Raw genomic sequence first — 13,272 nt, forward strand, 5'->3', positions numbered from 1 at the left:
GGAGGGAAGAGCGACTCGCCAACGCGCAGAGCAGAGAGTGACAAGGCCCGAGCACAAAGGAACGAAACCCGGGGTGAGGATGGCGTCCGCAAAACAGGCACTGCGAGATAAAGTCCAAACTCCTTCGCTTCAGTTAAGATTTTGATTTATGCCTCCTTCCCACCCACCAAAAGGCCATCTCCATTCCCGGGGCAGCGGGCTCACTCCTGCTCCCTATCTCACTAACGTGGCCCGTTTCCTAGACCAGGCTGCAGTCCCTGTGCTCGGGGCCAGCCTTCTCAGAGAACCCAGGTCTAGGCAGTTCCAGACTTGTCCTCTGCCCGTCCGGGGAATGAGGAGAGCAGAGACCTAGCACGGCCGCCCGAGCTGCAGAAATGCAAGGAGTATTTAAGGCAGGACTAACAATTTGTTTGGTTTGGCAGCCCCCTGGCAGGGCCTGCATGAAGAACGTGCGGGCTTTAATGCCGAGCGTGTTGGATGAGAAACGTCGAGCGCCGGAGCCCCGCTCCCGGGATCCTCCCGGCCGCTCTGCACCTGGAATTGCTCCCCAGTGCTGCAGCCCGAGCGAGCAGGTGAGCTGGGGGCGAGGGGCCCTCATCCTGCCGGTGGCCAAGGAAGCACATGGCAAGGAAGGAAGGACGGCTGGGAAAACCACCGAGGGCAGGGAGGCAGCAGCCAGAGCAGGGCCCACAGGCGGCCGGAATCGCGCCAGCCCGAAGGTGCGAAGCGCGAGGCAGCCCCAGCCAGGAGACCTGGGGCCAAAGCCATCTGATTCCCTCTCCTTCCCGTTTTTCCCTCCCGAGTCGCTCTCCTGAGGTCGGCACTGGCTGAGGGTGAGGACGGACGCGGGGCCGAAGGCTCCTTTCCCGGGTGAGCCGGACACCTTGCTGTGAGCACCTTGCTCGGTGTCTCCGGGCTGCCAGACCCATGAACTTGCTGTTGATTCTGCTCTTTCCTGACACTGCCCTCAGCCACCGTGTAAAAACGCTCCTTCCATCGCAAACAAACTAACTTTGATACCATCTACCCAGCATTTCCAGTGCATTTCCAGAAGAGAAAACCCTGAGCCAGAACACGGACGCGAGAGGCCAAGACTAGTGTCTGGCTTTAATTAAACGCTGCCCTTTCCAGCGCGGGGCTGCGGGGCGGCGCAGCCGGGACCGTGCGCGGCCCGGAGACACGGATCCTGCCGCCCTGTCCGCCTTGCCCCGGAACGTCTCCCATTCCCGTCCATGGCATGACTGGTGGAGAAAGAGGGTAATTCCTGGGAAGAGGGCACGCAGGACGTGCCCGCCCCACGCTGTGCGAGGCTAACTCCTGTGCTCCTTCCTGAGCGTCCTTCCAAGCTCCTCTGGAATCGCCCTCGGCAGAGCCGCCTCCTGCTCGCGGAGCCCGGGAATGTGCGTGGCAAGGGCTGCTTGCAGGCTGGAGCCCTCGCGTTTCCCTAAGCCATCTGGGCTCTTAGTTCTCCTTCGGAATAAGCCACTGAAAATCCCAAGTAAAAAGGCAGTGTCTCAGCAGAGAGCCCCGTTCCTGACGGATTTGTGGGGAGGCCCCCCGGCTCCGTCAGGAAAGGCCTCAGCGGGACACGGGATGCCCATTCCGCCCACCACGCTCCTCGGCACTGGAAAATCCCCGCTCCTCGCTCCCAGCTGCTGGAAAAGCAGCAGCAGCTGATTCAGGCCGAGCCCAGGCAGCTGATGAGTTTTCCAGGGCCAGGTTATACAACCCTTGGGTTAGCGGCAGGAACAGCCCCGGTGCCCAAATCCAAGTCCCATCCTAAGATCCCACCACTCCGCCCGCTGCAGCTGGACACCGTGGCAGACTGGAGGCCAAACGATCCCCTCTGCTGAAAATCCCGGCTCCTTTCTGCAGCTTCACAGCATCGGGAGCGGGGGGACCCACCTGGTCACCCCACGTGCCCATGTGGACCCAGCAAGGCCACCATGGAGGGGACAAAACTGCGGCATCCTTTGCCAATTGGGGCGAAACCACGGGGTCTCCTGTCCTCCTGGTTATGTTACTTCAGCCTGTTTTGTCACATTAAACATTACAAGTTTGATCCCCTTCCAGGCAGCTTGGTTGGCTGCTTTATGCTTCAACATTTGGATCTTTCTGACAAAAAACACAACACGAGTGTATTGCCGAAACCAGACCATACGCCCACGTGTGCTCGCACACACACAGCTTGGAAAACGGCTACGCCAAAGAAGAATTTCCCACAAAAGCAAAAATTCCTTTTGAATCACGAAGGCTCTTAGATAAAATATACCCTCACTACTGCATAATTAAAAAAGCTCCTGCAACTTTAATGCGTATTGCCCTTGATCGTGTGGAAGCAAGAAAGAACAAAATCATTAGGAGCTAAATTATTCTAGCAGCCCATTATCATAGTGTAATCTTATTAAAGCAAATTCATGCTGCTCGAGCCTCTTATCCTCTCCACTTACAGACGAGCCGCGTGGCGGATTTCTGAGTGTGCCGAGATAATAAAATTGAGTGAATTATGCAGTGCACATATGGGAAAAGGAGCCCAGCTCCATGAAAAGCTGCGTTGAAGCGGTCCGGAGTCAGGAGCACCCGGCGGCGCTTGCAGCCTCATTCCGAAGGCAGGACAAGGACACGGGGCCTCTCTTGTCCCCTCACCTGCCACAAAGGACAGGACACAATTAAAAGCTTTCTGCAAATGTTAATTACAGCAGACTGACTTAGCCGCTGACGGATTGATCTTTCGATTGCATTAGGTTTCTAAGTGCAATGAACTTCACCGACGTATGGATTACAATCTTGTCCTAATTAAAAGAAAAAACCTGTAACACACACTAGCCTGCAGACAGAGGCTCGGTGTTGTTGCAGTCAGGGTGTTAGAAGCACCGGCTCCGCAACGCGGGGACTGCGGGAGCGGCACCAACACCCGGCACAGCCGGCACAGCCCCAGCAAGAGCCTTGAACTCGGCCTTATCTTGAGGGACAGGTTAAAGCTCTGTTGAAGCTAAGCCCGTGCTGAAGTGCTTTGGTGACAGCAGATGAGCTGAAAATTACCTGGAAGTGTTAAACAGCACTGGAGTGGCTGATCAGGGATGGCTGTTTGCACAGCCTCGGACACGAGATGCTGGAACAAAGAACCAAAACAGAACAAAAAAGGGAAATCCGCTTCAGTGGAGATAAACTGAACCTGGGCACACGTCCACCATACGAGAAAGCAGCAGCAGGCACCTCCAAAGCTAAAATGAGGTCTTGTTTCCCAAGATGTCAGGTACGGTCAACACTGTGCGCTGATGTTTCTTGTACTAAAACGATGGAACTAAATGTTATCTTCGGAAAGTTCATCCATGGCTAAGTGAGCGGGATAGCCCCAGCCCGTGCAGCAGGAGCTGAGGCCGCGCTGACACAACGTGGTAACGTTGTCCCCACGTGTCCTCGTGGCCACCCCGCCGGGCAGCTCCGGGCACTGCGGCTGGCGGGGGCACCTCGTGCTTTCCCTGCCCCTCCCGGTAGCCAAGCAGGCCCCTCTGGCCCCGGTGATCCCGTGGACAACGCGGGGAGCACCCAGGGACACAGGGAGAGCTCCAAAGGGAGCAGCTGCTGGTGGCCTCCCCGTGGCTCCCGCGGAGAAGGAGCCTCTGGGCACTTCCCGGCCCACTTCCACCCTGGGCGAAGTTCGTGCTTTTAACACCGCATACATTTAAAAATTAAATTTGCAATTATTGCCTGCAAGTCTGCCCCATTGGCCTAGTGCTGCAGGCAGCGCAATTGAATTCCTCTAATGAACAGACCTGGAGAGGACTTGCTGCATGTCCTGTCCCGTCATTCCCTCACCCCGGTCCCTACCACATCCATGTTACTGGAAACGACCCCAGAGCTGCAGGCCCGGACGGAGAGTTCGAGTTCCCAGTGACACGTCCCGTGCTGTCAAGCCAAGGCGTTCCACCTCCGAATTCAGGGAATAACCAGAGGCAAACCACGACTCTGCATCCACATGGACACCTCGACATTCACGTACATCTCCACGGCTGTGCCCGAGCTATGGCCTCAGGATCCTCTCACCTACGTGCTCCTCTGCAAGGGAGCTCTGCCTGGCAGTAGCGAAGAGCAGGAAAGCTAGTGGGAACCTGTAAGGTCCGAAGGCTCTCCAAGAAAATCCCCAAGCACCTCAGGGATTAATTAGGAGGGCTCAGGAGGTGGTCCGAAGAACTCGCCCAAATCCACTCAGCTATCTGCAACAGAAAAAGTATTTGGCAATTTTTCAAAGTTGGGAATATATGAATATTCAGGCTGAAACTGAGCATTTTACCATCTGAAAGTAAATTTTCCGGCAGCGGAGGAAACTTGCTTGCTCTTCCTCCTCAGCCCTTGCGTTTTCCCAAGGGAAGCGCTTGTGCAGGACAAGCGTGCCCCAAGAACCAGGCGCCGGTCCCAGCGGGACGAGTCCCACCTGGGCACGGGTGGCTGAAGGACGAGGCCCAGGGTGGATGTGGTGTTGGTGGCCTAGCAGGGAGGGGAAAGGAGCTTTTCTTGGGCCTTACGGACGGAGCAGAAGGAACCGCAGCCTTCTCCTGCGAACTGAGAACTGAGGCAGAGCATCACGCTGGGTTCGTTGGCTAATGCAAGTGCCAGGACGCAGCTGAAATGCACATCCCAAGGGCACAGTAAGTTAAAGTCACTGGATTTAGAAGACATTAGGGTCTAAGTTTAAAAACCCAAATCTACACCTGTGTCCCTTCATCCCAAACTGCACTGCTACCCACCAACTCCTCCGGACCTTCTTTTTGCTACTTAGGGAACCCGGCTTTGGAAATGCTCCCCAAGAGAACAGGAGCAAGGCAGTCCCTGATGGGAGTTCCAGGTGACCCATGTCAATCCTGTTCAACAGTGTTTCCCGAGGCCCTAAATCTACTGATCCCAGGATGTCGAGAAAGGAGATTTCTTCACAGTCCAGTAGACCGTTAACCTGCAACTATGAGGTATATTCATGGTTTCTAAAGAAAAAAAAAAAAAGATGATGAAATATCCTTAATCCTCACACTATGTGGAGGACTGCAAATGCAGTATTTTATACATATAAAAAAAAAAGCAAACAGCAATCTGGACGTTTAAACCTGCACACGAACGCCTGCGACGAGCAGACAAATGCACTTGCTGGCAAGGTTTCCACAGAGCGGGTCCGACACGAATGCAAGGCAGCGCGTCGCGATGCAGCAGCTCACCCTGGTCCCCCGGCAGCTGGAAAATACCCCCACCTTAGAATAACACAGTGGTAATGGCACCTACGGCAGCACAGAAGGCAGCAGTGCCCAGCCGTGCCTGTTTGAAGCTCTCTGGTTAACCCGAATTCCCACCTCGGCAGCGGGGAGGCCGGGGCCGGCGCAGGAACTCGCTGTCTTTGATGCCATCTACCGGGAAGCCGCCTCCATGGCCAGGAGAGACTATTTTAGGAAGGAGTTAATGGCCATATGTAAGCTCCTGCTTTGGGAAGCTTTGGTGGTTTTTTCACAGGGCCCCGGCAGGTAAGACCAAGGCTGTCGGGGTGGCGAGGACACTTCTCCCAGTCCGCCCGACAATAAGCACCAGGAAAAGCCAAAACTCGGGACTGGCAAACCCGAAGCAGCAGCTCTGCTCCCGTCTCCCACAACCGCAGCGACCCGCGGGGCCGAACAGGGTGGCAGCAGCACGGCGGCTCCTCATGTTCCTGCTCCTGGAGCTCTGCACTGCTCCCAGCGCGGATGGGAGCCCCGGGAAAGAGCGGGGCAGCCCTAGGAACCGGCAAAGATGGGAACCCGGGGCGGAGAGGGAGGGAGAAGGGAAAAGAGGAAAATCGAAGGAGAAGCGGAGACTGCAGGCATGTGGGGTGCAGCCTGGGGAGGGCTCTGTGGAAGGAAGAAAAGGTGAATTCTGCAGATTCTGCTCCTGGGCTGCAGGTCTGTTTGTTTACCAGGTTCTGCCGCCTCCATCGGCTTCCCTGGGGGTTTTCCATGGGGATCTGGCCTGCTTCTCCGCACAAGTAAACGGGAGTGATTAAACCCCATCGCATCTCGAGGGTTCCTACAGGCAGATGTCCTATACATTCTATACATTCGCTATGCAGAGCGCTGGTGAAATTCCCCAGGGCTTGCTGCTCTCCTCCGGAGGAGACGTGGAGGCTGGACCAGGGCCTCGGAGCCCACTCTTTGCTTCCTGATCTCCAAACATTGGCATTTCTGGCTTCTTTCACAGCTCTTGCGCTGATAAATGCAGCGCTCACTCGCCCAAACGCCTGTCCTGCCCTCATGGGTACAATGCATTCCACATGGCGGGAGAAGCCTCTCCGTTTTTCCCTTTTCCACTTGCTCAGCTATTTCCAGATGTCCAGTAGGCTGGAGGAGCAGCAGGTGGAAACGAGCAGGGACTACCCAAGTCCCTCAAGCTTCAGCACTTGCAGCAGGTAAGAAACCCGCCTGCCTATTTCTCAAGACAAACCCAACGTGCAGCGCCTAGGTGATATGCACGGAGCAATATCCCATATGTAACTGTTATGAGAAAGAAAACACCAGATAAACACAAGAGCTGCTAACTGCACAAATCACTCTGGGCAGGCAACGCTGTCCCAGCAGCTTAATGCTCCTCATGGAAAAAAAAAAAAAAAGCCCCTTTAATTAGGCTGATTTAAATGCAGACAGGTTTTCCTTTCAACTGCAGTCTTTGTACCCATTTGTATGAGCAGGACTTGGCCTCCGGGTCCTCAGCCAAAAGCTGCCCTTTTGCTCCAGTACTGGGTGCCAAGGGCTTGCTGCTCTCCTCCGGAGGAGACACGGAGGCTGGACCAGGGCCTCGGCGCCCCCTCTTCTGCTTCCTCATTTCCAAACATTGGGATTTCTGGTTTCTTCTACAGCCCAGGATGGAGGCTGCTCTGCGACCCAGCGTGGGCTGCCCAGGGGAGACCTCTAAGCACCGAGGAGCAGCAGGAAGAAAGAGACGGTTTTGAGATGACAAAGGTGAGTGCTGTGAGGAAGGCACTGGAGGGAAGCCCGCATGGGAATCAGAAACGGCAGCCAGGCAAAAAAGGACCATGAGGCAGCGCCTGGCAAGCACAGAATGCAGCTCCTTGAGTCCCTGCACCTTGGAGGCACAGCCTGCTCTGAGCACGGGAGACAGGAATTGAAGAATCCTGAGGAGGGGGACCTGGCCCCGCTTGAGCTCGGCACGTTTTGGGGTACGTATGTGGAGTCAATTCTCGGTCCTGCCCGGCCTGGGCCCTGGAAATGCCGATGAAATGTCTTTGCAACTGCAGCTTGGTCATTTCCTAGCAGACAACCAGAAATGCGCTCGTGCTTAGGCACACAAACGCTAACCAAAGGCTGAAGAAGAGAATAAGCTGCTGGTTCGTGCGTGCTGCTATGGCAGATGTCTTTAAACTCGCTTGTCCCCAGCAGGAGCTTCACTGTTGTGACAGTCTCAGATACGAAACCCTGAAAATCCTGCCTCGGTCTCCAACCAAATACACTGCTTCAGTAATAGATTATAGGTTGGTCTGATGCTATTTTCCTCCTCTTCTCTTTTCTTGCTCATTGCTGGTTCGAAGCAGCCAGCAGTATTTCTGAAATCGGCTCTTCATGCAGCACTTACGGAACAACATTAGGCTTTTTGCTTCATTTGGGACTTGCAGACAAAATCCTGCCCCAGGTTGTGCTTTGGGCATCTTTGCTGGAACAGCATCATAAATATGCAATGTGAATTCAAAAGGCAGGAGGAAAAACAGATAATGGGGACCCCCAAAACAAATATCACACTTTCCTCTCACTGTGTGAAAAGCTCTGCAGCTCTCGTGGTGCATTCTGAGAGCACAGGACAGGTGTCATGCACCCAACGGGCAGAAGGGAGCGAGTTTGCAGCATGGATTTCAGAGGAAAATCACATTTTTTACCTGCTGTCACTTCTAAAAGACACGCAGCTCCTTCCTGACGTGCTGCTGTATCCTCCTGCTCCATCTCTGCTGCTTTCCTTCGTCATTCCCTCCGTCCTCTGCTTTGCGCTCGCTGCCAGCGCACTGCCCGAGGTGACCCACGTGCCTGGAGTTCCCGTGTGGAAAGCTGAGTTTTCAACGTTTCTCCAGCTCCTCCTGGGGTGATGGCAGCTGGGAGGGCACCAGGCCGGGTTAGGACTGAAAATCCTTCACTTCAGAGTCAGACAATTCCTATTTTGAGGCCCGATTTCAGCGTCATGAGGCCAATAGCTGACTCTAGTGACTAATGCTATTCAGCAGAGCCCAAACAAAGCTGCATTTGAGGAGGTTTCAGGGCTCCCTGGCACAGGAGGCTCCTTTGTTTCTGTGAACCCAAGGCAAGGATGTGAATTAGACCAGGTGCTGCACAACAAACCAAAACGCAGCCCGGGCTGCCAACTTGAGGAATCCTCAAAAAACAAGGAGGGTGAGCTTCTAAAAACCAGGCAGCCTGCGGGCAGACCGCCCGGTGCCATCCCTGCCTGGGGCCGAGGCCTTGGGAACGCCGGGCCACGCAGGACACGGCCCACGGGCCGGATTCGAGATGCGGAGAAGAGGAACGTGTGCTGTGGAAAAGGAAATCCCTGGCGAAGGCGCAGCGGGGCAGCCGGCCCTGCCACTTCTGCAGCAGTTTCCCCCGCGCGCTGCCATCGCCACGGGAATGGAGCGCTTGGCTCTCGGGATGGTGCCCAGTGTCCGTCACCGCTGCCGGGGGGAAGAGCGAGCACGGCCTGGCGCTCTGCAGCGCTGGGAAACGCTGCTGGGGCTGCCCGGCTCCAGGACTTCTCTGCTGCGGAGTTTTTCTATCCGACGTGACATTAGCACAGAGAAAAGGCCACTGAAGATAAAAATAAGCCAGGAGCTGCTTCCTGCCCCGTCTCGCAGGCTGCCTGCCTCAGGCTCGCGCTGGGGTCTCCCAGGAAAGCACCGAAAAAGGGAACGGGTTTGGTGATTCAGTTCGACACGTCAAGCCCATCTGAGCCCCTGATCCTCCCACGGGCCGTGTCTTGCTCCTCGTGGTGGTCCCGGTGCCACCTCCTCCCCTGGGAGCCCTTTTTTATCAACCTGCGAACAGCAGGAATGGGAACCTTTAGAACAGCTGCCTCTGCTCCCGACCGTGCCGTGTCGACGTCAACGACAAGGGGAAGCGAAACTGCAGCAGGGCCTGATGTGGTCGCTCGCATCTTGATCTGCACGACGCGAGTCGCTCCCTTTCATGAACGTTTGAGATGCACGAGCTGATCAGAGCAAGACTGTGTGTTCTATACAGTTATATACTGGCAAGTGGTGTATTATATCTTGTTGCATCGCTTAACTGACACAGCCCTCCCTCATTCCCGTTTGCACTTAGCCTCAGTACATACTAATAACCCCTTTCCTGACAGCCAGAGCATTTTTCCTGGTCCAGCACATGAGCCCACACACAGCAGCCACCACGGCTGCTCTGGGCACACTCCGCATCCTGGTACAAGGGCTCTCCTCCTCTCTAAACACAGTTCAAGCTACACATGGGCTACCGCGTGCCAGGACTCTCCGTCCCTCCGCCTGCTCCCCTCGGATGTGTTTGAAATTCAGGCAGAATCTAAAGATGGTTCTGTGGGAGCCACATGGTAAAATCTGCAGTTCCCGAGTGCCGGCATGTGGCCAGGAACGTGTTCCCAGGGCACTTGTGTGTTCTGCCAGAGGACGGGCAGCGCTCCGCTCCCAGCTGCATCAGGAGCAACGCCGCTTCCCCTGGCCCTTTCCAAATACTGAAACTCCCACTCCAGTGTCAGCATTTGGACATCCTGGGAGCCTTCAGGCTGCCGACAGACGCCGTGGCTTAGCATGAGAGCACGTTAGTCCCTGGGAGCCCGTGGCTTAGCATGAGAGCACGTTAGTCCTCGGCAACACGGAGCCAAGGGCTGCAGGAACCCCCGTGTAGCAACAGGCTGGTAACTGCACATGGAGAGCAACGTGCGATGAAAGCAGCAGTGAATGCTGACGACAGCTACGCTCCTGGATCAGGCTAAGATGAAAACCGACTTGCTGACACTAGATTTTAACAAATATTACTTAAGGCACTAAGTAATATGCATTATAATACATCTTTTTAGAGTGTACACACTGGCTTCCAGCTGTTTAAGATTTAAGCCAGGCCTGCAAGGCCACGCGATTGCCTCGGGTCGCGTCTCTGCCCAGAGGGAGCGTCTCCGCGTGCTCGTTCTCATCACCACCTCCGCCTCGCTCCACGGAGAGCAGGGAGCACAAGGAGCCAACAAACCCGCTCATCCCGCTGCGGTGACCCAGGGAACACCAAGGTGAGGGTGGAGGGATGCTGCTGCTATTGCGAGCAGCTTCTCTGCAGAGCAATAAAGACTCTTTCTCCACAAAAGGTGTCATGATCTTTCACTTCCTATTAACCTGTTCACACGCTACGATAGCTCTGAATTTATTGCTCGGTAGAAACACTCATTTCTTTTAGAATCACTTTATAACTTGAGGAATTTATTACGAAGGGTCGCTCTGTTTTACTGAATCCTTAAGCAGCTGATGATGTTACCCTAAAAGCTACTTCTCCATCACAACTTCTTTCTCCTCCATGACTAATTTTTGCCCCGGCAAGCTAATTTCCTGTAAGTCTGTACAAATTCTGCATGCTTTCTTGAATCAGATAAGCACAGTACATCACATGGCACTTCATTGAGAAAGTCGGGATAATTATCCTGGACGGATAATTACACAGTGGGGAAAGCGAAGGGCAGCAACATGAAGTAACTTGATTCCGTTCTCCCGGGAGAGCCGTGGGGAGCTGGAAGCAGAGCGCAGGGCCTGTCTATCACCGCGTGCGTTAGTCTGACCACAGTCCAGGGCTTACAAATCTAAAGCTGCAAACAGCAAAAAAGGGGTAGGAGATCCTCCTGCGCTGCCAAGAACCACCTGCAGTTGGACCCACTGACGCATCCAGAAGCTGTTTCCGATGTTATGGGGAGACGGCTGGAAACGCCCCCAGGTAACTCCCCTGCTCAAACCTGCACACCTCGAAGAGCAACGAGGATGTAACTCGGTGCTGCAGAATCAGGAGTTGTTGGGGAAGTTGCTGGTTTGATGTCGAGGCCGATGAGCTGCAGGTGGAACCGGCGCCCGCTCTGCCCGCGGTCAGGAGACGTTGGCCGTGGTCGGCTCCACGCAGGCGTGCGTGGGGACGTCACCGTTAGTGTCACACTGCCCGGGACGGAGCATCCCAGAGCCTGTTCTCCTCTGGGTACGTGGAGCAGCCCGTAGAGATGACCTGATCTCCACGCTGCCAAGAGGGAGACCTCTACATTCACTTTCAGGCAGAGAGGGAAACACGTAGAGAGCGGTGACAACGGCAGGTCACAGTGACCTCCGTCTTTGGGTTTTACAGCCAACAAAGGACATATTTGGCCAACACAACCGCTCATCCCACGTCAGAGAAGCAGCCTGACGGAGATCAGCTCCAGACACCATCTGCTCCCTGCCACCTTTCCAGCACCACCCGGGCTCGCCCAACAGACACTAGGACTTATTCTGCTTTATGGGCTGACCCCTCTGCATGGTTTGGTTACTAGGATTTATTCTGCTTTATGGGCTGACCCCTCTGCGGGGTTTGGTTACTGGGCAAGAGTTCAGGCCCTGAGATGAGGCCCTGCTGAAGGATCAAGTCCATCGTAGCAGCAAACAAGCACTGGAAATGGGAGATGCAGAAGTGAGAGCAGGGAATGCCCAGCCAAACAAAACCCATCTGGAAGTTTCCCATGTAGTGGCAGGCCTGTCCACCTCTGTCTGTTCCTGAAACTCTTACATCAGCCGTTCCACTGGGTTTTTATTATTCTATAAAAGGCCTTCAGGCCAAAGGAGACATTTTCTTTAGCTCAATAAAGTGAGAAAGATGCATGAAGTTGCTGTGCAGCCCGCAGGATGCACACGAGTGCTGTGGTCACTGAAACACCGTAAACGCTCCCCGGTGTTATCTTTGGTAGCTCGGGGTGTAACCCTTGGTGGCACTTGATGGCTGCAGATCTCAAAACTATTAAACTGCAGTGACTCTTGAACTGAGGAGCAGTGCCCCGGACACACACTCTGCATCGAGGTCGCTGTGCCCGCCGTGCCAGGGTCTGCATTACAGAGACACGAAGGGCAGCAACAGAATCCCTTGAAACCTATGGAATCGGGAGCAAAACTCCATAGCTGGGGTGACTTGGGGGGACAGCGTAACTTCCATGCCTCTAGCAGGACACTATGGAATGAACTTGCAACAACTCTCCTGCATAGTTATTTTTATTTTTCGGATGAGCTTTGCAGCCATTTCAGTGAGGTGAGTCCCCACCATCCTGCTGCAAAAGGAAAACCTGGAAACCCGGAGCAGCTCAAGCTGGGGAGACACGGGGCTGCCGGCTCAAATCCCCGGCCCCCCGCAGCGCCCGCCCCGGGCAGCTCCCAGCCCTGGCGCTTTGGAGCTTTGCTCTTCTTTCCCAAAGCTGCCCTGGCTCTCGGGAGGTTCCCAGCAGCTCCCAGCCCTGGCGCTTTGGAGCTTTGCTCTTCTTCCACAAAGCTGCCCTGGCTCTCGGGAGGTCCCCACAGCTCCCAGCCCTGGCGCTTTGGAGCTTTGCTCTTCTTTCCCAAAGCTGCCCTGGCTCTCGGGAGGTCCCCACAGCTCCCAGCTCTGAGCTCCACGTACCAACGGTGCCATCCAGAGGCACCCGGCCGCAGCACACAGCTCTGCACCGGCAGGAAACACCATGCCAGGCTGCAGCCCTACACCACCAGCCTCTAAATGAAACCAGCCACCGAATAATTACATTTTTCTGTTATTTTTCACTTCCTTTGCCTCGCAGCCTTCATTCACTTGTTCATTTCAGCCTCTCCCAACACTTCGGGTGTTTTGATTTTCTGTGAATACTAAACCAATCATTCTTAAAAATATACAAACCTCTGGTCTCTCTTGGCAAAAAAGGAGCTATTCCATTTTCCTCACAACTGCTGTAAGCGGGACTGGCATCACATGCTCAGTTTTGAGAAGCACTCACCTCTATTTCTTTGCCCTATAACAGTACATGGTTTTGGATAGCAGCAACCACACTTTGTAACAGGAAATTTAACAGGTCTTTTTCCTGATCTAGAACAACTGATGACTCCCTTATAAACTGCGGCTCAGCTTCACACTAGAAAATCCTTTTCCAACATATGAACATATACACACACAAATATATGAAGAAATATATATACATACATGTACTCATATAGGAAATACATGTGTATGTGCATATCTCTGCCACTGTATATGATGAATT

Source organism: Tinamus guttatus, unplaced genomic scaffold (genome assembly GCF_059628265.1).
Source record: "Tinamus guttatus ecotype Peru unplaced genomic scaffold, ASM5962826v1 Tinamus_guttatus_pri_ptg000079l, whole genome shotgun sequence".
Lineage (NCBI taxonomy): Eukaryota > Metazoa > Chordata > Aves > Tinamiformes > Tinamidae > Tinamus > Tinamus guttatus.